Source organism: Sapajus apella, unplaced genomic scaffold (genome assembly GCF_009761245.1).
Source record: "Sapajus apella isolate SASKATOON/1434 unplaced genomic scaffold, GSC_monkey_1.0 scaffold1, whole genome shotgun sequence".
Classification (NCBI taxonomy): Eukaryota; Metazoa; Chordata; class Mammalia; order Primates; family Cebidae; genus Sapajus; species Sapajus apella.
Window position 1 is genome coordinate 46,832,197 of NW_022436941.1, and position 24,052 is coordinate 46,856,248.

General features: G+C 37.8%; 1 pseudogene across 1 annotated transcript in view; it reads left to right on the forward strand.

Annotated features, from left to right (window-relative positions):
- Positions 1-2,517: 2,517 nt before the first annotated feature.
- LOC116556269 overlaps positions 2,518-24,052 on the forward strand; it is a 37,779-nt pseudogene continuing 16,244 nt past the window's right edge. The window contains exon 1 of the transcript XR_004270922.1: positions 2,518-2,838. The product of XR_004270922.1 is annotated as an uncharacterized LOC116556269 (transcript). The remainder of the gene's footprint in view (positions 2,839-24,052) is intronic.

Below are 24,052 nucleotides of genomic sequence, written 5' to 3' on the forward strand. Positions count from 1 at the left end.
GTGTGGGAGTCTAAGTCTCTTTGTAAGTCATTAAGAACTTGCCTTATGTATCTGGGTGCTCCTGTATTGGGTGCGCATGTATTTAGGATCTTTAGCTCTTCTTGTCGCGTTGATCCTTTTACCATTATGTAATGTCCTTGTTGTCTTTTTTGATCTTTGTTGCTTTAAAGTCTGTTTTATCAGAGATGAGAATTGCAACTCCTGCTCTTTTTTGCTGTCCATTTGCTTCATAAATCTTCCTGCATCCCTTTATTTTGAGCCTTTGTGTATCCCTGCATGTGCGATGGGTTTCCTGGATACAGCACACTGATGGGTTTTGTCTTTTTATCCAATTTGCCAGTCTGTGTCTTTTGATTGGGGCATTTAGTCCATTTACATTTAGGGATAATATTGTTATGTGTGAATTTGATACTGCCATTTTGATGTTAGCTGGCTGTTTTGTTCATTAGTTGATGCAGATTCTTGATTGTGTTGATCCTCTTTACCATTTGGTATGTTTTTGGAGTGGCTAGTACTGGTTTTCCTTTATATGTGTAGAGCCTCTTTCAGGAGCTCTTGTAAAGCAGGTCTGGTAGTGATGAAATCTCTGAGTACTTGCTTATTCGCAAAGGATTTTATTTTTCCTTCACTTATGAAGCTTAGTTTGGTTGGATAGGAGATTCTGGGTTGAAAGTTCTTTTCTTTAAGGATGTTGAATATTGGCCCCCACTCTCTTCTGGCTTGTAGGGTTTCTGCTGAGAGATCTGCTGTGAGTCTGATGGGCTTCCCTTTGTGGGTAATCCGACCTGTCTCTCTGGCTGCCCTTGGCATTTTCTCCTTCATTTCAACCCTGGTGAATCTGACGATTATGTGCCTTGGGGTTGCTCTTCTTGACGAATATCTTTGTGGTGTTCTCTGTATTTCCTGGACTTGAATACTGGCCTGCCTTGCTAGGTTGGGGAAGTTTTCCTGGATAATATCCTGAAGAGTATTTTCCAGCTTGGATTCATTCTCTTTGTCACATTCAGGTACACCTATCAGACGTAGATTAGGTCTTTTCACATAGTCCCACATTTCTTGGAGACTTTGTTCATTCCTTTTTACCCTTTCCTTTCTCTATTCTTGCCTTCTCGTTTTATTTCATTGAGTTGATCTTTGACCTCTGATATCCTTTCTTCGGTCAATTCGGCTGTTGAAACTTGTGCATGCTTCGTGAAGTTCTCGTGTTGTGTTTTTCAGCTCCATCAATTCACTTATATTCCTTTCTATGTTGTCCATTCTCATTAGCATTTCGTCAAATCTTTTTTCAAGGTTCTTAGTTTCTTTGCATTGGGTTAGAACATGTTCTTTTAGCTCACTGTAGTTTCTTATTACCCATCTTCTGAAGTCTGATTCTGTCATTTCATCACACTCCTTCTCCATTTAGCCTTGTTCCCTTGCTGGTGAGGAGTTGTGATCCCTTTTAGGAGGAGAGGTGTTCTGGTTTTGGGTGTTTTCATCCTTTTTGCGCTGGTTTCTTCCCATCCTTGTGGGTTTATCCACCTGTTGTCTTTGTAGTTACTGACTTTCAGATTGGGTCTCTGAGTGAAGTTCCAGTTTGTGGATGCTGAAGTTACTTCTTTTTCTTAGCTTACCTTCTAACAGTCTGGCCCCTCTGCTGTAGGACTGCTGAGGTCCGCTCCAGGCCCTGGTTGCCGGGGGATCACCTGCAGCAGCTGCAGAACAGTGAGGGTTGCTACCAGTTTCCTCTTTTGCTATCTTTGTCCCAGAAGGATGCCCACCAAATGTCAATCTGTTCTCTCCTTTATGAGGTGACTCTTTGGATATATGGGCATCAGGGAGCTGCTTGAGGAGACAGTCTGTTCTTTATTGGAGCTCAGGTCCTGAGCTGTGAGCTCTGTTGTTCATTCAGAGTTACTGGGCAGGTACATTTAGGTGGTCTGCTGCAGCAGAGCTCATAAACTCCTTTTTTTTTTTTTTTCCCCCAGGTGCTCTGTCCCAGGGAGTTTGGGCTTTATTTATGAGTTTCCATTGTGCTGCTGCCTTTTTTTTTTCTTTCAGGGCTGCCCTGCCCAGCGAGGAGGCAGCCTAGTCACTGTCTGCCTGCAGAGGCTTTGCTGAGCTGCTGTGGGCTCCGCCCAGCTGCTGTGCGATCTTCCCTGCAGTCCTGTTTATATGGGTGTAGTTAGAACTGCCTTGGCAATGGTGGCCTGCCTCTGTTATGGCGGACTCTCTCTGTAGTGGCAGGTTGCCACAGCAACAGCGGGCTGCCTCAGCCACGGTGGGCTGCCTCAGTGATGGTCAGACTGCCTCTGTAGTGGTGGAGTGTCTTAGTAATGGTGGATGCCCCTCCCCCACAGAGCCGGATTGTCTGGGGTTCAGCTGTGCTTGCTGTGAAACTCTCAACCCAGAGCATTTTCAATTACTGTTTTTTGTTTTTTTTTTTTGTTTTTTTTGTGGGGGTAGGGGGTGGTGGGACCAGCCGAGCCTGATCACCTGTCTCTCTGACTCAGAGTCCTTTTTTGTTGTTGTTGTTGAATGGTCGACTGTCTCCCAGTGTTCCAGTTGCCTGTTGAAAAGGCGCTGAGATCTCTCGCGCCACGACTCACTGAGCCAGCTAATACAGCAGTGCTGATATTCCTGGTGGTTTTTTTGCCGAGGAATCTCCTGGCCTGGCTCGCTATTTCAGATGAATGGGCGACTCTGCCATCTCAGGGCTCCTATCGCCAGCTAAGAGGGCACCCAGACCAGTGTCTTTTGTACGGAGAACCGCAGCGCCAGGGCTCAGGCAAAGCAGCTGTGTGGGCCGAAACAGCCGTGCTGGCGACCCATGGGGCTCCTCTGCCTGGGAATCTCCTGGTCTGTGGGCAATAAAAATCCATCTGGAAATGCAGCGTCCACTCGCCCTCTGCACTTTGACTGGGAGATGCAATCCTGAGCTGTTCCTAGTTGGCCATCTTCCCGTGAGTCCTCAGAATTAAATATGTTATAGTCAGGCCAGGTGCAGTAGTTCACATCTATAATCCCAGCACTTTAGGAAGACAAGGTGGGCAGGTGACTTGAGCTCAGGAGTTGGAGACCAGCCCGGGTAACATGGTGGAACCCCCTCTCTACAAAAAATACAAAAATTAGCCAGGCTTGGTGGTGCATGCCTGTGGTCCCAGCTACTTGGGAGGCTGAGGTGGGAGAATTGCTTGATCCCAGGAGGTTGAGGCTGCAGTGAACCATGATGGTACAGCTACACTCCAGCCTGGGTGACAGAGGGAGATCATGTCTCAAAAAATAAATGGTAAAGTCATAATCAATAAATGGCTATATATTATACTTTTAATTCACCAAAAATTTAATAGTTGTCAGTTTTTTTTTTTTTTTTTTCAGAAACCTTGCTCTAAAACCTTGTGAATTAGACTTAGACAGTATTTTCAATATGGCTTTCAGGTTATTATTATATTAATTAAAACTCAGATTCCCAACTTGTTTCTATCATGTTAAAATGGAGTTATTAGTAATACTTTAAAAATACCTGGGGTATTACTTTCCTGAAAATGTTAACTAGATTATCTCAGTGACAGGTGGATGATAATAAATTCAATCACCTCATTAGTGTTTGAGATCATATGATCAGATTTCAAATTGTTTTTACAGAATATTAATGATATTCTGTAAAACAAGTTAAGAGGTTTGTTAAGTGTTTCATGGTTAAATAAATTTGCGAAACATTACTTCCTATCTCTATCTCTCTCTCTCTTCCTTTTTTTTTTTTTTTTTTTCCTGAAACAGTCTTATTCTGTTGCCCAGGCTGGAGTGCAGTGGTGCAGTCATAGCTCACTGCCGCCTCAAACTCCTCCACTCAAGTTATCCTTGTGCTACAGCCTCCCAAAGTGCTGGGATTACAGGCATGAACCATTTCACCTGGCCTGTATCTTGCTCTTGAGTATTCATTTTGCATATACAAGTTCTGAGAAATCTTGTAGTAAACAATCCTGTTTGGCTTTAACTCAGCATTTCCATTCTTATTTGACTACCACCCCTAACCACTTTCTGCTCATGAATACCTCTTAAAATCCCTTGACACATTAGAGTTCTAGAGAACATAATTTTGTAAATGCTGCAATGATGGTGTTATAGATCATCTAGTTACATTGCAAGCTATATCTAGCCCGATAGAATTATAAGAAATTTTAAGGAAAAGATAATTGAAATTTTAAGGAAAAGATAATTCATAATTGAGAGTATGAAAATATTTTGCTAAGAATAGAGTCAATTTAAACCAAATTAGTAATTTGGAGGCAGAAGTTTTTATTTATTTATTTATTTATTTATTTATTTATTTTTATTGTACTTTAGGTTCTGGGGTACATGTGCAGATCATGCAGGATTGTTGTATGGGTACATACATGGCAATGTGGTTTGTTGCCCCCTTCCCTCCGTCACCTATATCTGGCATTTCTCCCCATGTTATCCCTCCCCAACCTCCCCATCCCCATGCTGTGCCTCCCCTGGGCCACCCCCAACAGAACCCAGTATGTGATACTCCCCTCCCATGTGTTCAACACCTGCCTATGAGTGAGAACATGTGATGTGTTTGATTTTCTGTTCTTGTGTCAGTTTGCTGAGAATGATGGTTTCCAGATTGATCCATGTCCCTACAAAGGACATGAACTCATCCTTTTTTATGGCTGCATAGTATTCCATGATGTATATGTGCCATATTTTCCTTGTTCAGTCTGTCATAGATGGGCATTTGGGTTGGTTCCAGGTCTTTGCTATTGTAAACAGTGCCTCAGTGAACATATGCATGTGTATGTCTTTATAATAGAACAATTTATAAATCTTTGGATATATACCCAGTAATGGGATTGCTGGGTCAAATGGAATTTCTATTTCTAGGTCCTTGAGGAATTGCCACGCTGTCTTCCACAGTGGCTGAACTAATTTACACTCCTACCAACAGTGTAAAAGTGTTCCCATTTCTCCACATCCTTTCCAGCATCTGTTGTCTCCAGATTTTTTAATGATCGCTGTTCTAACTGGCATGAGATGGTATCTCAATGTGGTTTTGATTTGCATTTCTCTAATAACCAGTGATGATGAGCATTTTTTTCATATGTTTGTTGGCTTCATGTATGTCTTCTTTTGAAAAGTGTCTGTTCATATCCTTCGCCCACTTTTGAATGGATTTGTTTATTTTTTTCTTGTAAATCTGTTTTAGTTCTTTGTAGATTCTGGATATTAGCCCTTTGTCTTATGGGTAGATTGCAAAAAAATTTTTCCCATTCTGTTGGTTGCCGATTTACTCTAATGATTGTTTCTTTAGCTGTACAGAAGCTCTGGAGTTTAATTAGGTCCCATTTGTCTATTTTGGCTTTTGTTGTAGAGGCACGAGTTTTTATAGTTACTTTCTCTTTTCAAAATAAGAGTGTTTCAAAATGTTATAAAATGAAATTTCATAAGATATTTTGGACAAAAACTAAACTCTTATAAAATCAACTTCTGATGAGAAAAGTGAAATGTGAATGAATCAGAAACAACACATGAAATAAATTGCTTTTGAATTATGCCTGTGTATAGAATTTGAGAAATGGCTCAGCTTTGACCAAATGCGTTTTGGGTTTTGCTAAATTCAGATATTAAAATGTTCAGCATGTGCATGATCCTTATGAAAAAGTCATCTATTTCTAACTTAAAATTCTAGAAAAGAGTTAGAAAATGAACATTTGTATTCAGAAGGTGCTTAACAGATTTCAACATGCTACAAAACAAGTTCTCTGAGGTCACTAAAATCTCCTCACAACCCTTCCTAATAGTCTATCAGAACTACATACTGAAATTCCAAGTTGAAACACTAATCTCCTAGAAATATAGACACGCTATATTATTTATTATTTCTTTTTGGTTTCAAACAGGGATGAATCAAAGGGTCTTTAAACAGTTATTGTTTCCATTAGGTATCTCCCTCCAACTATTTGTTGTTGGTCTTAGTAGAGAGCTCTAATAGGTATTTCCTTGTTTATGCAAGACAATAATCAGTAATGTCAGCAGGCAACTGGAAGTAGAATTTCTTAACTTGTGTTTACTCTGCTGGGTTTGAAAAACAGAAGAAATCATTGCAATTCTGTAAAAATACGTCTCTTTTATAAAATGTGAGGTCTACAACAGAATTTTAAAATAAAGTAGCAAGATTTATAGTAAATTGTCTATAGATGATTAATTTCTATTATTACAATACTTTCTATTATCTCAAGTTTTCAAAGGTGAAGAAATACTAGGTTTAATAAAAATATATGAAGGTGAATATTAGGCACACATATGTTAATAAATGTTTTGGTATTGGTATTTTGCAAGATAAATGTTTCCTATTGGGTGTTTGGAGTTAAGGAGTAAAGTAAGATGATCTACATTGTTGCTGTATCCAGGCCTTTATACTTGTAAGAAATGTTCAGTGTGCTAGTTGAGAGGAAAAGAATATATTGGGAGATATAAACTCAATTCATACTAGTGAGAGTTTTTGGTATGGTCTACTTTATTATGCCTTCAAGAAAAGGATGTAATCTAGCATATAACCTACTATTTTCAAGAGTCCTGGATAAATTTTTACCCTCTGTCATATATAAACTTGTTTACATATTAGTGTATGTAACTTCAGGAGGTACTAGAACGTAGAATTCTAGTTTTTTTAAGAGTGTACAGTTTCTCCCTTAGACATTTTATATAAACAGTTTTTTAAAATCCTAATTTTTTAATCTATCTATGCTATAACAATAAAAAAAATCTTCATAAATATGTTGGTATTTGCAAGAGTCCTAAACTTTCTACTTGATAGAAAATTTGATTCACAGCTGTCTACCTACTATAATTATTCATTTTAGGTGTTAGTTTAACTGTACCACAGGGTGCCCACATATTTGGTCGAACTGGATTCTGGTGTCTCTGTGAGGGAGTTTCTGGATGAGATGAACATTTGAATTGGTAGACTGAGTAGGGCAAGTGGCCCACACTGGTGCCAGTGGGCTTCAGCTTGTCAGCTGGAGACCTCAATAGAACAAAAAGGCTGAATAAGACGGAATTCCTATTTGACTGCTTGAGCTAGTACAGTGGTCTTTTCATGCGGTTGGACTTGAACTGAAACATCAGTTCTTTTTGGGTCTCAAGCTTGCCAGCTTTCAGCTGACAGCAGATCTTGGGACTTGTCAGCTTCAATAATCATGTGAGCCAATTCTTTATTATGCAAGTACTACACCTAAGCTATCAGGTAGCTATAGAGAGTTGGATTTTGCATATTGTTTTGCATCACCAACCCTATCAGACGTTTTTGGCTATATCCATTCACAATTGAGGCCAGACAAGGAGAAGGAGCCATGAGACCAGCCATTGTCTTTGTGTGCATTTCATGACCACATTTTGAGCATCATAAAGACTATTAAAATGCCTTTGATTTTTTTCATCCTATCAAACAATTTGGGTCTATCTTGTCAGATCATTTGGAACCCTGTGAAGAGAAAGGCAGGAAAGCTTATTGGGTTTATTAATGGTTTAACATGAGATCATATTATTTTACAAGTTGTGGTGAAATCTGTGTTATAAGTGGGAGTCAGCAAGCATCTTCTATACAGGGCCAGAGAGTAAATATTTTAGGTTTTGTGGGCATATGGTCTCTGTTATAACTGTCATTACTCTTTCTGCTGCTCAACTCTGTCACTGTAGCACAGAAGTAGTCATAAGTGTGCTGTATTACAATAAAACTTTATTTACAAAAACAGGTGATTGGTAGTTTGCCAGGCAGACTGTACTTTGCTCACTTCTTCTGGAGAATGTTACAAAATTATAGCTGCCTTCTGTTGAACATCTAAACATATTATGTAATGTTGTAGGCACATTGCATTGTTTTTTAACTAACTTTTATTCTGAAGAGGAAGCCGAGGCTCAGGAGGCTTCAGAGTTGCAGAGTCATTCCTAGAACACAGATTTATCTCCACAGTGATGATATACTTATTCTTATGCTGAAGCAGAAGGCTCTGCAAGTTTAAGAACTTTGTTTTCGATATTATGAAATAACTTGGTTATAAAGTTGAGCTACCATGATCTTTCTGAAATCGTTTGATTTCAGATAGTGGCCAAAGAAAACTCTGACAATTTAAATTGGGGGCAACCAACTAATGACCTCCAGGCTACCAGAATTTCCCTCAGTTGCTTGCACTGTTGGGAGTCACAGGCATTCTTAAAACCTGCCATGGTACATCAGTTGGCTTGAAGGTCGCTCTTCTTTGACTTTTTTGAGGGGCTGTGTTGGTCACTGTATGTAAGATCTTGGAAGAAAGCTTAGCAGGGTTCTAAGCTTCTCTTTCCAAAATTCAGAACCAGAGACTGGAAGTACCTCAGGCCTTTGGGAAGGATAGTGGGCACAGATAAAGATCTTTGATGCTAAAAAGTTAATGAACAAGTTGTCCAGTTTAGCTGTCATCTTTTCTTTGCCATCTTAGTGTTCCTTGCCTAGAAACAAACTTGATTTATGTAGAGATTATATTCAACTCTGCCTTACAAGTGTTTGAAAAAATGCATTTATTTTTCCTCATAAAAGCTGGTAGCTCTGAAACTGCAAACGTAGGAGTGGGAAGGCTGCTGAAATTAGGAAACACATCAGTGACATGGCATGTCAGTGTGTGTATTAAAGTGCTTCAGAAAAACAGAACCAATAAGATATAGGTATCTTCAGACACAGAATGAGTGAGTGAGAGATTTACTATAAAAAAACTGGCTTACTTGATGGTGGAGTCTGAGAAATCCAGACCAGGGAGAGCTCATGGTATAGTTCTAGCCAGAATCTGAAGGCCTGAGAACCAAGAGAGCCAATAGTGCAAGTTCCAGTCTACGTAGAAGTCTGAAGGCAGGAGAAACTAATGTCCTAGTCTGAAGATAGGTAGAGAGAAAGAATTCCTTCCTACTCAGTCTTTTATTCTATTCAGGCCTTCAGTGGATTGCCTGAGGCCTATCCACATTGGAGAGACCAGTCTGCTTTCCTCAGTCTACTGATTCAGAAGTTAATCTCATCTAGAAATATCCTTGCAGACATACCCAGAAACAATGTTTAATCAAGTATCTGGGCACCCCATGGGCCCAGTCAAGTTGATACATAAAATTAAGTGTGTGTGTGTGTGTGTGTGTGTGTGTGTGACACAGAGAGAGAGAGAGAGAAGGATTGAGGGAATGAAAGAATGTGGGTAGAGACAAGAAAAACTCCACAGCCTAAACCCTCCTTCTCCTTCTTTTTAAAAAGGTTATAATTCCCTTTTTTATTTTCCAAAGACTTATCTAATTATTTATTTATCTATTTGCAATCAATAATTACTGATTGGGTGTCTATTATGTGCTAGGCATGATGCTACCACTGGGGACAAAATAATGAGTTAGACACATTGTCTTCAAGGAGTTACCCTCTAGTTAGGGAGATAAGCAAATCTGTAGTTTAAATACTATGTACTAAATGTTGAAACATGATGAGCAAGTATTAAATACTAAGGGAATTCAAGGGAAAGACATCTAATTCTACTTTGAGATTCAGAGAAGGCTTCCTGGAGGAGATAAAATTTAAGCTAAGTAATGAAGAAGAGGGGCTTAATCAGACAAAAAATCAGGAAGACCTGTTCATGGCAGAGGAAACATCATGGATGAGAGATGAGGATGCAGGCTTGTCTGAACTTTCCCCATTTCATCTACATGATTCAACTGATTTGAGCATGCTTAATATCAGGCATTTTAAAAGAAAAGACTTTTTTATTGAGTGCCAAGAACTAAAAGGAAAAGATGTGGCACTCATTGTCCATTCAAACATCTAATAACAAGGAATTAATATTGCTTACAGATGGTACATTATCTTCATCAAAATAAACGTGATTGGCAGTGAGTAAATTAATAATGTCCCTTCTTGGCTATGTTGGGTCAATTTTTGGTTACCAGTTCTAACAGAAGAAGTCATTGAGTTTAATCAGATTCAAATCTTTTTTCCCTGCTTTATTGAGGTATAATTGACAAATAAAAATTGTATATATTTAAGGTATACAACATGATGCTCTCATATATGTTTACATTGTGAAATAATTATTACAATCATTGCATATTCATCACCTTATATAGTAATCATCAAATCTTCATATGAATAAGGAAGAAAGGAACTCTGGCAGTTCCACTAAGGTTCAGCTCTCCTAGAGTATTCTTTCTAGGTCATAGCACCCAGCTTATCCTTTGCTCCCAAGTCTTTTATGTTAGAAGTGGGACTAATCTATTGTTTTCTCCTTCTCTTCCACCCGCTTCCCCCTCAGGTGAAATAGTCACAAATGGAATTTCAAGAAACATTCCATGTAAGTCCTAGCCTTGAAATACTTTGTCATTGTAAGGAGCTTGGACTTTATCCTAAGGTCAAAGAAATGACAAATCAGTTTGCTGAGAATGATGGTTTCCAGGTTCACAAGAACAGAAAATCAAACACCGCATGTTTTCACTCATAGGCAGGTGTTGAACAATGAGAACACATGGACACAGGGAGGGGAGCATCACACACTGGGGTCTGTCAGGGGGAAATAGGGGAGGGACAGCAGGGGGTGGGGAGTTGGGGAGAGGTAGCATGGGGAGAAATGCCAGATATAGGTGATGGGGAGGAAGGCAGCAAATCACACTGCTATGTGTGGACCTATGCAGCAATCTTGCAGGTTCTTCACATGTACCCCAAAACCTAAAAATGCAATAAAAAAAAAAAGAAATGACATATCAGATCAACCCAGCTGTAATATGACAAATGGAGTGAAGTGGGGTAACACTGATGTAGTGGTGCAAATTAAGCATCTACATGAGGGAATAATGATTTAGACTAGGGTTAAATCAGTGGGAATGGAGATAAATAGATAATTTAAGAGAAATTAAGAGGATAGAATGACTAGGACTTAATGATTGACTGGATATGGTGAGCCTGGTGAATTGATGGTCAGGTTTCTGACTTGGGCAGTGGGTACATAGTGATGCTTGTAAAAAGACTGAGAAAGTAAAAGCAAAAGTGAGTGTCAAGCAGTTTCAAGCAACAGTCAGCTGCTAGGCTGGCTCACCATACTTCTGTAGACTCCCGTGAAAAGGAAACAGTAAGCCTAAATAGATTTAAGAGCTTATTACTAAAAGCAAAGTAAGCAGCATGATCTTCATGCTTATATGGATTCCCCAAGTCCCATGATACCGAGTGAGGTCCAGATAGATGCTGTGTACGCAGTGGACCTCTGTCCTCCCAATCTTATAAGAGGCTACTTCCAAACTTGCCCAAAATAATTGTCCTGGAGGATAACATTATCTTTGTTATGCTGGTCAGGAAACAAATGTACCCTCTAACCCAGAAGCATATCCTGTCTTTACTCAGAGACAATCAAAAACACCATGGACAATTGCCTCTCAACAGTAAGAGAATGCTTTCAGTTTTGTATGTAATGTATTTGAAATGCTTGTGTCTAAATAAAGATATTTAGTAGATAATAAGCTGTTTTTAGGAATATTTGGTATAGTGTTTATATAAATGAGATAATAAAACAATAAAATATACAAACTTTGGCTACATTAATAATATGATAGTTACTTGTAAGATAGTTGCAGCAGGTGGTTACTGTGTGGTCTAATTAACCATCATGATAGCATTTTAATACGTGTAAAATTTATAATTTTATTCATCACAAACTGAATTCACCTAGGCTTAGTCCTCTGCTACTTATAAGGTTTTATGATCTACTAACAATCTCAGAAAATAAGAGTTGTGTGTTGGCAGGATATTTATAACACAGTATGGAATGAGCCTTGTAACTGTGACTTTTGCCTGCTTTTGTGTAGACCAGCCCTCTTCAATAGAAATAAGATAAATGCAAACCTCAATGTGAGCCACATACATAATTTAAAAGTTTCTAGTAGCTACATTAAAAAAATGTAAAAATAAGCAGGTGAAATTAATTTTTATAATATACTTTATTTAACCCAATATGTCAAAATATTGTTTCAACATGTAATCAACAGAAAATTATTAGTGAGATATTTTAGATTATTTTCATGCTAAATCTTTGAAATCTGGTGTATATCTTACACTTATGGCTTATCTCAATTTGGACTTGGCACATTGCAAGTGCTCAGTAGTCAGGTGTAGCTATTGACTACTGTATTGGACAGTGCAGTTCTAGACCTCAAGAACAAGAAGCTATTTTTATCATGTATGATGAATATAGTTTTTCTTTGTATGTTAGAGGACTAAATACTGTGGTATGCTTTTGATCTTAAACAATTGAATACTAAGGATAGCTAACATTATAATGAAAAAACAAATGGCCAGTGAATTTACATGGTATTTTCTTTTTTTTAGGAGATCGTGAGTTTCACTTAAAAGCAGTTAGATATTACCTTGTCTAAAATTTAGGCATCTTGAAGGTAAATTTGGCCTGTAGGTTATATCATTAGGTCCTTGAGTTTAAACCACTCCAGGATTTCGGTAAGTGGACCAGGTAGCCAGGATTTAAATATAGTTAAATGTTCATCCTTTACCCTTGGGAATATATTACGTGTTGGTAGAATTTGTTCATTATTTTATATAATGAGGTACCTCATCATTTTGTGGCTTGCGAACATTTACTTATTTACTATGTTGACAAATGTTTTGGCTCTGTAGTTCAGAAGCATCTCAAAAACTTAAAAGATTTCTGTTAAGTAATTTAATGAAAAATAGACATTGAGGGGAAAAGTCAGTCACCCTATGTGCCCTCAATACAGCAGTTGGAAATAATATACTTTTGAATGTCTGAAGTATGTTAGTGGTTTTAGAAAAAGACTAGGTAAGTTGTTTGAGAAACTTAAGACCTTCTAAGAAACTGGCAATACATGGTAATAACTTATTAAGTTTGCTTTGGGTAAACCCAGTAAGTCGTGGAACTTGCTGTGCATTTTAGTGAGGATACCTTTAATCTTAATTGATGAAATGCAGTCACTTTGAATTGTATATTGATGGAATGTGCTCAGCGAAAAGTGAGTTTCTGTGCTGAATGACTGAGTGAAAGCACTTAACTAGTTATAAAGCCTGTGGGTATCTCTTTGATGTTGATTATTATCTGTGATTGTTGAGGGTTTTCTGTTTGTTTTTCAAAAGACTTACTTGGGAAAAGCAAATGGTGAGTGTTACAATTTAAAAAGATTTTCTTTTAGAGAGTGTTCCCTAGGAAAAGACAAACAGTTCTACTTTATCCTTGTTTATTGATGCTTTGATTTGATTTCATATTTATTGAGACAAACAGCTTTAAACATTAGATTAATTCTATAACAGAGTGATACAGAAGTGGATATGCTGTGGGGAATAGTATTTAATAAGGAAGCCAGAAGCAGTAGGGTGGGTAATATCTATTTCGTTTTCATGACCCAGAAGGGCTATGTGTATGCATTAGGCACCTTAGGGAGTTTGTCAATCCACTATGGTAAAATAATCCAACAAGGGTTAATGTTATGTTTCTAACTTAGCCATTGATGAGTTAAACCAATTGTAAATGTCTTGCTTTGGGATGAAACCTTGGAAATGAAGGGGTTGTCATCAAATGAGTTTTACTATAATAAAGTCGTCAGAGAAGGCCTCCCTGAGACGAGGATGATAGAACTGACTTGAAGGAGATGGGGTAGCGAACTCAGGAGGAACATTCCAGGCATAGGGCATGGTGGGTCCTAAGCCCCTACTGCAGGAGTATACCTGGTAGTTTGCAGGAAGAGTATGGTGACCAAGTGGCCACAGAAACAAAGGGGTTGCTATTGTTTATTGTCTTCTCTGTTTTTTAGGTACTGTTTATACAAACCTGACTTGAAATGAGGCAAATTGGGGAAAAAGTGTTATAGTGGAACAACCTATTTTAAACTTTTTAAAGCATTGCTGGGAAATAAATCCCAAAATAGAAGACAAGTAAAAGTGATAATACAGCTTCAATTATGATGGGACATGTCAGAAAACCATGGGAGTCAGACCAAATGGCTTCTCACTGGCCAAACTTAGACAAGTTGAGTTTCAGAATAGCAAGAATAATAGGTTTCAATTCATTAAATAAAAATAAAAAAATCATGAGTTCACACTTAAACAAGTGAGTAGGATACTAACTGATAAATATAGGAGGAATGATACTGTTAGAAAATCATCATTTTACAACCAGTATAACCATTAAACAAGTTATCAGTGGATGCTAATCCAGTGGATGAGAATCTGATGAGGACCAGCATGTTTACAAGGTCTTAAAAAGCATCTACCCATAAATTACTTTTTAATTATAAAGGATAAAATAGTTTTTCAATTACAAAGAACTTTATGGTAGAGTAACCTAGTAGATACTACCTTTACAACTTAAGTAATCAAAGTTAACATTGCTAATAATTAGACAAACAAAAAAATGTCATGTGCTTCCTGATGTGATTCACTAAGAAGAACACAACATCATTTATACAATATTGCTATCAAAACTACATAACCCAAACCTAATTATAAAAAAAGTAGACAAACCTAAATTTAGGGATTTTTACAAAGGAAATTGCATGTACCATTTACAAAGGTCAATGTTGTGAAAGACAAGGTAAGGATGATTCTGGACCAGAAAAACAAAAATTTCCATACAGCACATTTGGAGACAATTAGAAAAATTTAAATAAGTTCTATATATTATATTAGATAATAGTATTGTGTCAATATTAAATTTCCTGATTTTGATTATTATACTTTGGCCCTGTAAGTGAACGTCTTTGTTCTTGGGAAAGGCACACAGAGGTACTTAGAGGTAATGAAACATGGTATCTGCAATTTACTCTCAAACGATTTAGAGAAGAAAGTTATACATAAAGAGCAAAGAGAGGGGGAAGGGGAAGGGCAAGAAAAAATGATAAAGCAGTTGTGGCAAAATGTTAACAATGTGGGTCAAGCACATACAGGAGTTCTTTATACAATGCCTGAAACTTTTCTGTAAGTTTAAAATTATTTGAAAATCAAAAAGTTGAAAACAAAAAGTTATGGTGGACTAGATGAGTTGGGCCTGGAACTCTCCTTCTGTCTGGTGTCCCCCTTCATCCATTTTCTTTTAAGAAGGACCCTGGGGGACCCCTGAATGTAATTTGAAGATCACTGCACTGAACTGATCCTCCCTTTCAGCAATGAAAAAAGGCAAAAGCCAATAGTTTTATAGGTAAGAAGAAAGGAGAGGGCCGGTCGCGGTGGCTCAAGCCTGTAATCCCAGCACTTTGGGAGGCCGAGGTGGGTGGATCACGAGGTCAAGAGATCGAGACCATCCTGGTCAACATGGTGAAACCCCGTCTCTACTAAAAATACAAAAAATTAGCTGGGCATGGTGGCGCTTGCCTGTAATCCCAGCGACTCAGGAGGCTGAGGCAGAATTGCCTGAACCCAGGAGGCGGAGGTTGCGGTGAGCCGAGATCGCGCCATTGCACTCCAGCCTGGGTAACAAGAGCGAAACTCCGTCCCCCCCCCAAAAAAGAAAGGAGATCCTAATATTTCATTAGCTGTAAGAAGAGACTACTTGTCCTTTTAGATATTGCTAATGTGAAGATATTATTAGTAAATATTGATAGATGCTTAAAAAGGAGCATATGGGAAAAAAGAGCATATGGAACAAAATAAGGCAAAGTCTGTACCTGGCCTGAGGGCTCCGGAAAATGTGAGGGAGGCTGCCTGTAGGTCATCAGGAAGAAATTTAAGAAGCGGCAATAAATTTTACTTTTGGTAAAAGTAAATACATGCAACTAAAATGAGGCATAGGAAGGAGTGAAGTGTGGAAATTCTGATCAGCATAATTATTTAAGTTTATAATCATAGTAAGGATGGCTGCTATCACTAAATGACAACATCATAGTGACCTTTAAAAGCTAGAAGACAGATGAAAAATGATTCAGAATAGATAAAGAAGCAGTCAAATGAGCAATGTCAAAGGCATCCTACTTAAGGCCATTTTTTTTTTCTTTTTTTTTTTGAGACGGGAGTTTCACTCTTGTTACCCAGGCTGGAGTGCAATGGCGCGATCTCCGCTCACCTCAACCTCCGCCTCCTGGGTTCAGGCAATTCTCCTGCCCCAGCCTCCTGAGTCGCTGGGATTACAGGCACGCGCCACCATGCCCAGCTAATTTTTTGTATTTTTAGTAGAGACGGGGTTTCACCATGTTGACCAGGATGGTCTCGATCTCTTGACCTCGTGATCCACCCACCTCGGCCTCCCACAGTGCTGGGATTACAGGCTTGAGCCACCGCGCCCGGCAAGGCCATTTTAACACTTGTACTGAGTCAGTCCCATCTATATACAGTCATGTGCTACATAATGTCATAGGTTTGTATAAGTCCACCCTATGATGTTCACACAATAATGAAATTGCCTAACAATGCATTTCTTACAACATATCCCTGTTGTTAAGCAATGCGTGACTCTAAATGGAAATAGCATTCATTATGTCAAAAGAGAGGAACCATACCTGAGCCAGGTATCATTTCTCTGTTTCTTAGAGTTAACAACATAATCCCCAGTCAGTATAGCACTTTGAGAAGAACAGAATTTGAAGGTCTAGAAAACAATGTGGAACTACTGGAATTATGGAATTATCATAAGCATTAAATAGCATATAGATTGTTTTAGGTTGGGCACAAGGGAATTCTAGTTTCCTTAAAGGAAAAACCTAACAAAGAGGAAGAAAATAAATTATCTTTTGACCTAATTCATATGCTGAATACTAAAACTTTATATCTCACCAGGAGATAAGATATAATAGCAGTGGGGAAATTAGTCTATAAGATATGAGAGAACTTTGTTTTCAAAACTGCCACAATGTATTAGAAATTATAAGGGTTGATCATAGCATAGATGAAGCATGAAAATAAACTTTATTGAAAGTTGAATAATGCATGTATCAAAATGAACAAGAAGAGCAGTAATGCTCACAGTGCCCCAGTGATAGCATGTACAAAGCCTGTGGTTTCTTGGCTATTTGAAAAATAACAAAATGAAAAATGACTTCTTATGGACAAATGTGATATACTATTATAAAATGAGCCTTTCTTAGAGATTAGGAAAAATAGAAATTACACAAAAAAGATGTGAGAAATGATCTGTAATTTAAACCTTTGTAGTCATGGTATGAGAGCAGGTAATACCAAATTAAGGAGGAAAGCATGCTGACAAAAGAAGCGGTAATTGTAGGCAGCATACAGGCAGGGTGCTTTGTAAAGTTCTGCCATGGAACAGCTATGAAGCATCAGCAATAGTTGGAATGAAGAAATAGGGGAATGGATAATTTAATGACCATTTATAATAGTTATTTTACTCTCTAAGATGTGGTAAGAAGGGTAACCAAATCCAATGCTCCAGGACACAAATGATTGACTAACGGAGTCAGGAAGAAGTGTGTGTTTGTTGTTCTAGTTGGTGTAGCCTTGCTCAGCCACTTAGGTACCCTCTATGTGCGCCTCTCCTAGCACCAGGTATAATCTACTGCTGTCTGCAGAATTCAGACATGAAGGGCTCAGTGCTGTCCCCTGGTCTTTGGAACATCCTGTATTTTAATGATCATGATAAGTGCTTGGAAAATATGCAGCAAATATAGAGATGTTGATATTTCAGTAGAATTAATGACCATATCTGTTTTTTGACTGGTGTTTTCATTGAAATCATCAGGCCTAGTAATGATTTCCTAGTCAAATTTTATTAAAAAGATAGACTATATATAACATCTGACATTTTTTATTCTTATAATGGACTAGGTTTTAAACACTGAACCACAGTTCTGCCCACTGAAAAGCACAGGTGTTCTGACAAGTAATGATAATAAGTAAGATGTGGTATTTTTATTTTGTCAATTAGTATATACACATATAGTGCATACAGGGATTCAGAATACAAGGCTGCTTTAATGGCAATCAAATTTTAGTAGAATTTACTTGATTTTAACATCTTCCCTTTAGACGGGAATATGGTATTTTAAAGAAGATCAGACAAATTACTCATTCTGGGAACAAAGACTTTTGAAAGCTGTCAGCCTACTGACAGTTATGATGAGCATTTATTTCAGGCTTATAAAACATATTAATCAAACTTGTTCACAGTGTGGTGGTCCAAAGAGGGTTATTTTATTTTTGAGAGATACTTTAAGTAAGTGAAGAGCACCGTTAACATATACTCCATGGATACAAAGCTACAATGTGTTTTTTGTCTTCAAAATGAGTAAATAGTTTTTTTGGGTTTACAGAATGAAGCATGTTGCAGGATTCTGTTTATTACGAGACTATTTGCAAAAGACCTATGCACCATTCATTGCACCTTGAAAAACACTTGAAAATATGGGTTGCATTTGCAAACTTCAGTGTATGACATGGAAATCTGGCAAGCTGCCTGGCGTCTACTTAAAGGATTGTCATTCTGGGAAAAATAAATTTCTCTAACTAGACAAAAGTCAATGTTTTCATGTTTTACTGCAATCAAACTGATAGAGCTGACAATTTAATGTCTCAACACTTAAAATATCTGTGGATAATCAGTTACCTCAATCAATCATAAACACAAATCCATCTATTTTCAAAGCTTGTGTGTCTGTGACTAAGATATAAAACAGTTTGGTGAGACCCATCCCCCACAACACCTCATCATCTTTCCCCCACCATCATCTCAGTAGTCCTGATTTGTCTTTAGCTATGCAGATATTTATACACATTATGCATCTGGAAATAACTTTTAACAACTCAAGTGTGATCAAATTTAGAAAGTTTTCTTTCACTGTCCTGTTTTATTTAATTTTTATGAGTAGTTTATAGCCTGTATGCCTGTCAGAAAAATGTGTAACTGTGCTGGCATTCCAGCTGAAGACATCATTATGAGTGAAAAAATGCTCAAGGCTTTTTCAAAGTGAGTGCTGAAACATACATTTCCCTTCTCTGACTCCAGGGGATGCTGGTAGCTACCCCCAACAGACAAGTATTTTGGGGTCAGATGGTATAGTGCTGGCCCCTTAGGATTTCCTGGCAGGCACACTGGATGGCTCATTTCTGGACACTCATGATGATGATGAGGATGATGATGATGATGATAAAGCAAGGGAGACATTGACAACACAAAAAGGCGCCTGAGGAACTTGATTCCAGGTAGCTGTAGATTTGGCAGAACTGACACGTTCAGTTCACTAAGCTTTGGTATTGATAATGACAGGAAACTTCAGACAGTTTTAGAAATCTGTTTCTATTAAGATATGCCATGGCGTTTCTGCAACATAAGAACAAGTTTACTGCGGCACACCATTCTTCTTTCAGCATAATAAGAATTGATGTGAGAATTTTATATTCCTAACAGATAATTACTCTGAATTCTGAATAAGCCAAATGTCTTGCTTGGAGTATTTTTTGATATATTTTTGATGCAATGGTATATATGTGTGCATATGTATATATCAACATACACATTTACCACCAAGGCCTCCTTTTTGTTTCTTTGATTATTTGGGGCTTTGCAATCAAACTAAGCAGTTTTAGGACCCTTGGGGCAGCATCTTTTAGTTCCCCGTCAGGCAGCGTTGCAAAACAATCAATCTTGCTCTCACTCTCACTTGGCGGAAGTGCCACGACAAGAAGAGTGCAGTGCTTTGCTCTTGCCATGAAGCCTGGGTGACAAAAGTTTTTACAAGAAGCTGACTGTATTTGGGGTTATGAATATGCAATGACTCTCATTAGTATTGAAGCACCAGAGCAGGGGCTGACATCCCCCGCCACTTTGAGTTGCTGCAGAATCGGCTAATGAATTGTCTCGCTCCCTCACTCACACAGTCTGCTGTTGTGGCTTCTAAGTTCCAAGGGGAGTTGCCCATTTTGAGAAGACCATTGACTGCAAAAATTAATTGTCAAGGACTACTCTTGATTTCGTGAAACAGTGTTTAGTCAGTGCTTAGATTGTCAAAACAGAAAAGCACTAAATTCTGCATAAAATAATACCATGAATAGAAAAATTTAGAGAGACACAGAAGGTATATATTATGTACTTATATTCATCAGTGTGTATAGATATGCTTCCATCCTGGATCATTGTACAATATGTGTAACTGCATATAGATGAAGTCAAGTCACAGAAACCTGACATTCTGTTGGTTTGTCTATTGTCCTTCCAAATGGAACAAACAGAGATGCTAAAAAATTCCCCAAATGAATAGGGTTGGAACACAAATATATTCCATCAATTCTTTACCATATTCTTTCTTTTGTATTCTTGGGTTTCTGCCAAATGTTTTGCAGCTCATACACATACCATCTTTCATGAATATGTTACTGATAAGGATATGTTTGTAGCCACTGATTAAGATATCTGAACTGATTTGCAGTGTGTAAGAAGATGCAGAAGTACTCAGAAACCATTTAGAATGTCCCCTTTCAATAGAATAAATTAAATGTGTTTTTCCACATCCCTCCTCCCTTGAAATTTCCTTTCAACTAGAAGAGCACTTCTGTGACTTGCTGCAGATTGTAAAGGATGGATTGAATTGAAATTGATAATATGTGCTAAAAGGTAAGGGATATTTTGTAAGCTGTGCAAATATGGCAGTGAAGAGAGTTAAGCTCTTATATTAGGATGCTTGCTTCTGTGGTCATTTATTTAATCTACAATGGAAAGTCATCCCTTGCAAAGAAGTGTATATTTGTTATTTTGCAGAGTTTTAGAGGTTAGTGTTATTATAATTGCTGTATCTGACCCATCACTGGAAACAAGAAAAAATAAAAGAACCATGTACATATAAGAGTACCAAGAATAAGTGTAGCATAAAAATAAATGCAGCTCTGACAAAAGTGGCTCGAGTATCATACATCAAACACTTGTTACCTCTGCTGCCTTTAGTGACTGCACATGACTAAGAACAGATCGGTGATAAAATCTTAAGAAAGATGAAACCAGTCTGGGCCTTTGCAAAGACCATTAGTCATTCTACAAAGCCGTATTATTATTTGTTCAAGTAATCCTTGGCTTCCTATTTAATGAACATAATATGCACTCCACCCCTAGATCAAAGCCACAAAGGGAATTTTTAAGAATTGGATATGTCTTAGAGAGGACCAATCTGATCTGATCACAAAACAAGCTACTAAATTATTCCATTTTATTATTAAATTTGCATTCTAGCTGTACTTCAATGCCAGTATAGGTTGTAAAATTTTTACTGTTTTAAAACTAGTTATATAATCAGAAGTGAATTACCTATATAATCACAAGCACTTTCTGATTTTTCTGATGCCATTTCCCTAGATATCCAAACATTTTCTAAGACAAGTCTACCTGTGTACATCAGAATAAACTATTCAACTCTTATGAAACATACTTGAATTTTAAAATACAAAAATGGAAACAGATCCATTGAAACAATTATGGCTAAGTATAATCTATTCAGGCTTAATAGAAATATTTGTATCTGTTACTGTGAATATGATAATCACATTGTATGTGAAAATAGTTTTAATTGAAATATGGTAGTTTTGATTTGGCACTGTAATTAACATCTACATTGTAAGCTTTGTAACTACTGTGAACATTATTTATGGAAGGTTTATCTAAATATAATTTGGTGCTTACTGCTTTTATCAAATATTGGTGTCTAATAAAGTGCAAAGAACTTGGGCTTCTTCCATTTTTATGAGTGATTTGCTAACAATCACTTGCTGTATTTCCTTTTCTACACACAACCATAATACAATTGTAAGAGCAGGTGAAACAATATATTACATTGCTTCTATTTATATTATGTTAAGCTGTCTTACTACAAACCTGAAATAGAATTTGGATACTTAACAAGAGAGCAGCAGAGACACATACGGATTTAGGGAATTATTTGATTTCTCATTCTATACTGTATAGCATCCATAACCATAATTAGTATTTTGACATAGTTTTATGAAGTGGACCCAGAATTGGAGTACCCTATAGCAGACAAAGTGCTGGAAGTCACAGACACATTCATCCTCACTCACTCCCTCTCTCTTCACCTCTCTCTCTCTCTCTCTCTCTCTCTCACATACACATGTATGCTCCTACAATGGAGAGGGAAAAAATGAAGAAGAGTTAAGCCTTTGATGAGCTTACCTAGAATTTTGCCATCAGAAGCTATTTTAATTTAAAAACATACATGTAAATTTTGTCCTTTACGGTTTAGTATTTTTCAAATTTACATGTGGATGGGGGGCACCATAGTCATTTCAGTCTTTAGGATCTCTAGAGGTCTTGGTCTGAACTTGAACAAACCGAAGAATTTACTGTCAGCAAGTGCTATTTATACATTTACTTGTCAGCCATAAATGAACAATTATTGAGTACAAATCTGGGTGCTGAGGGTGGGGAGATGAGGACTAGGAAAATACAGAAAACAGAATCTTGGGTACCAGGGAGTTCACAACGTAGCTAGGGTGAAAGATCACGGGTAACAATGGAGTCTCATTTACAGGGCTAGATGTCAACAAATGTAGGTTGGTTTAGTGCTCCCTAAGTGCAGAAGTGTTTCAGGGTTGCCACTGAGATGTGAGAATAGCCTCAGGAGGGACAAACATAGGGACTTCTCATAGGAGTTCCTGCTTGGATTTTGGAAACTTAAACATTTTATTAAAACTTGGCTTTACTTTGAAAGAGGATATAAGTGTGTCTACAACTCACTTTATTTTGATTTCAATGGCCACATTTCCTTTAGAAGTGATATAATTTAAAGTTTTTAATTGCGTGTTTTGTAGTGTCCTTTAAATTTTTCTCACTTAAAAAGAATTGTATCCTTAGGTAGGGAGGAAAAAAAACTGTTTACTACAATTACAGTTGCCCCTTTTAAATGAGGGACAAAGGTGAGGGAATATACAAGAAAAAGGTCAGTGTAACATTTATATAATTTCGTTTCTTCCTTAACTAACTCTTCAGTAGTCTTGCCTAAGCATAGGTATAAATGGTGATTCCATATTGATGACCAGAAAAATTATGCAAGTATGGGCATATTGATACCCAGCAAAAATTATATAAGGCCCAAAGTCCTAAATTATGCAATTCCCAAGTCCTATATTACCAGAAATGGTCATTTTATGTCCTGAGATTGTGGAGGGGTGGGAGGTGGGAGGGGTACTTTGATTTCTTGGTTTGGTCTCTGAAAACTGATGTAATAACCGTTTCATTACTAGCCAAAAGCCTAGCTCTCAGTAAAATTGTGAAGTTGTTTATCTGCTACTCTTTACTTTCACACTCTTCTTCCTTTTACCCTTTTCCCACTCTTCTCAGAAGGCAATAAAAAGGGCTTGAGGTTACCCCCTGCCAGGAGCATTTGCTTTTTAAACAGGAGGCTTAGTGATTGGAGGTGAGTGTCCAAAGTATGGCAGGCACTGTGCTAGCTGCTGTTGTTACTGCAACACAGGTAATTGTATGGTTGAAAAAAGTAGTGCAGAGACATATACAAAATGAATTGTCAGTGTCACACAGGTAGTTAGGTTTTGAGTCCTAGTAGTATCTTTGACTCTAGAGCCTGTATTGTTTGTACTACATTAAAACATGTTCAGACTTTGAATAAACTATGCTGGAAGTTCAGGCTTTGTGCCAGTCCCACAGGAAAAAATGCTTTTGGGTAGGAGCATTGCCCTGCCTGGTGCACTTCAAATCAGATGAGGTGGGCCAGGTGTGGTGGCTGACACCTGTAATAGCAGCACTTTGGGAGGTCAAAGGTGGGAGGGTCACTTGAGGTCAGGAGTTTGAGACCAGCCTGGCCAACATGGTGAAACCCTATGTCTACTAAAAATAGAAAAATTAGCCAGGTGTGGTGATATGCGCCTGTAGTTCCAGCTACTCAGGAGGCTGAGGCACAAGAATCCCTTAAACCTGGGAAGCGGAGGTTGCAGTGAGACAAGATGGCACCTCTGCACTCCAGCCTGGGTGTCAGAGCAAGACTCTATCTTAAAAAAAAAAAAAATTAGATGAGATGAATCTAATTTGTTCTGCTAACTCATGAGGCCAGTTTTGTATAGTTGCACCTTAAGTCTTTTTCCTGTAGGCATATTGCAGGG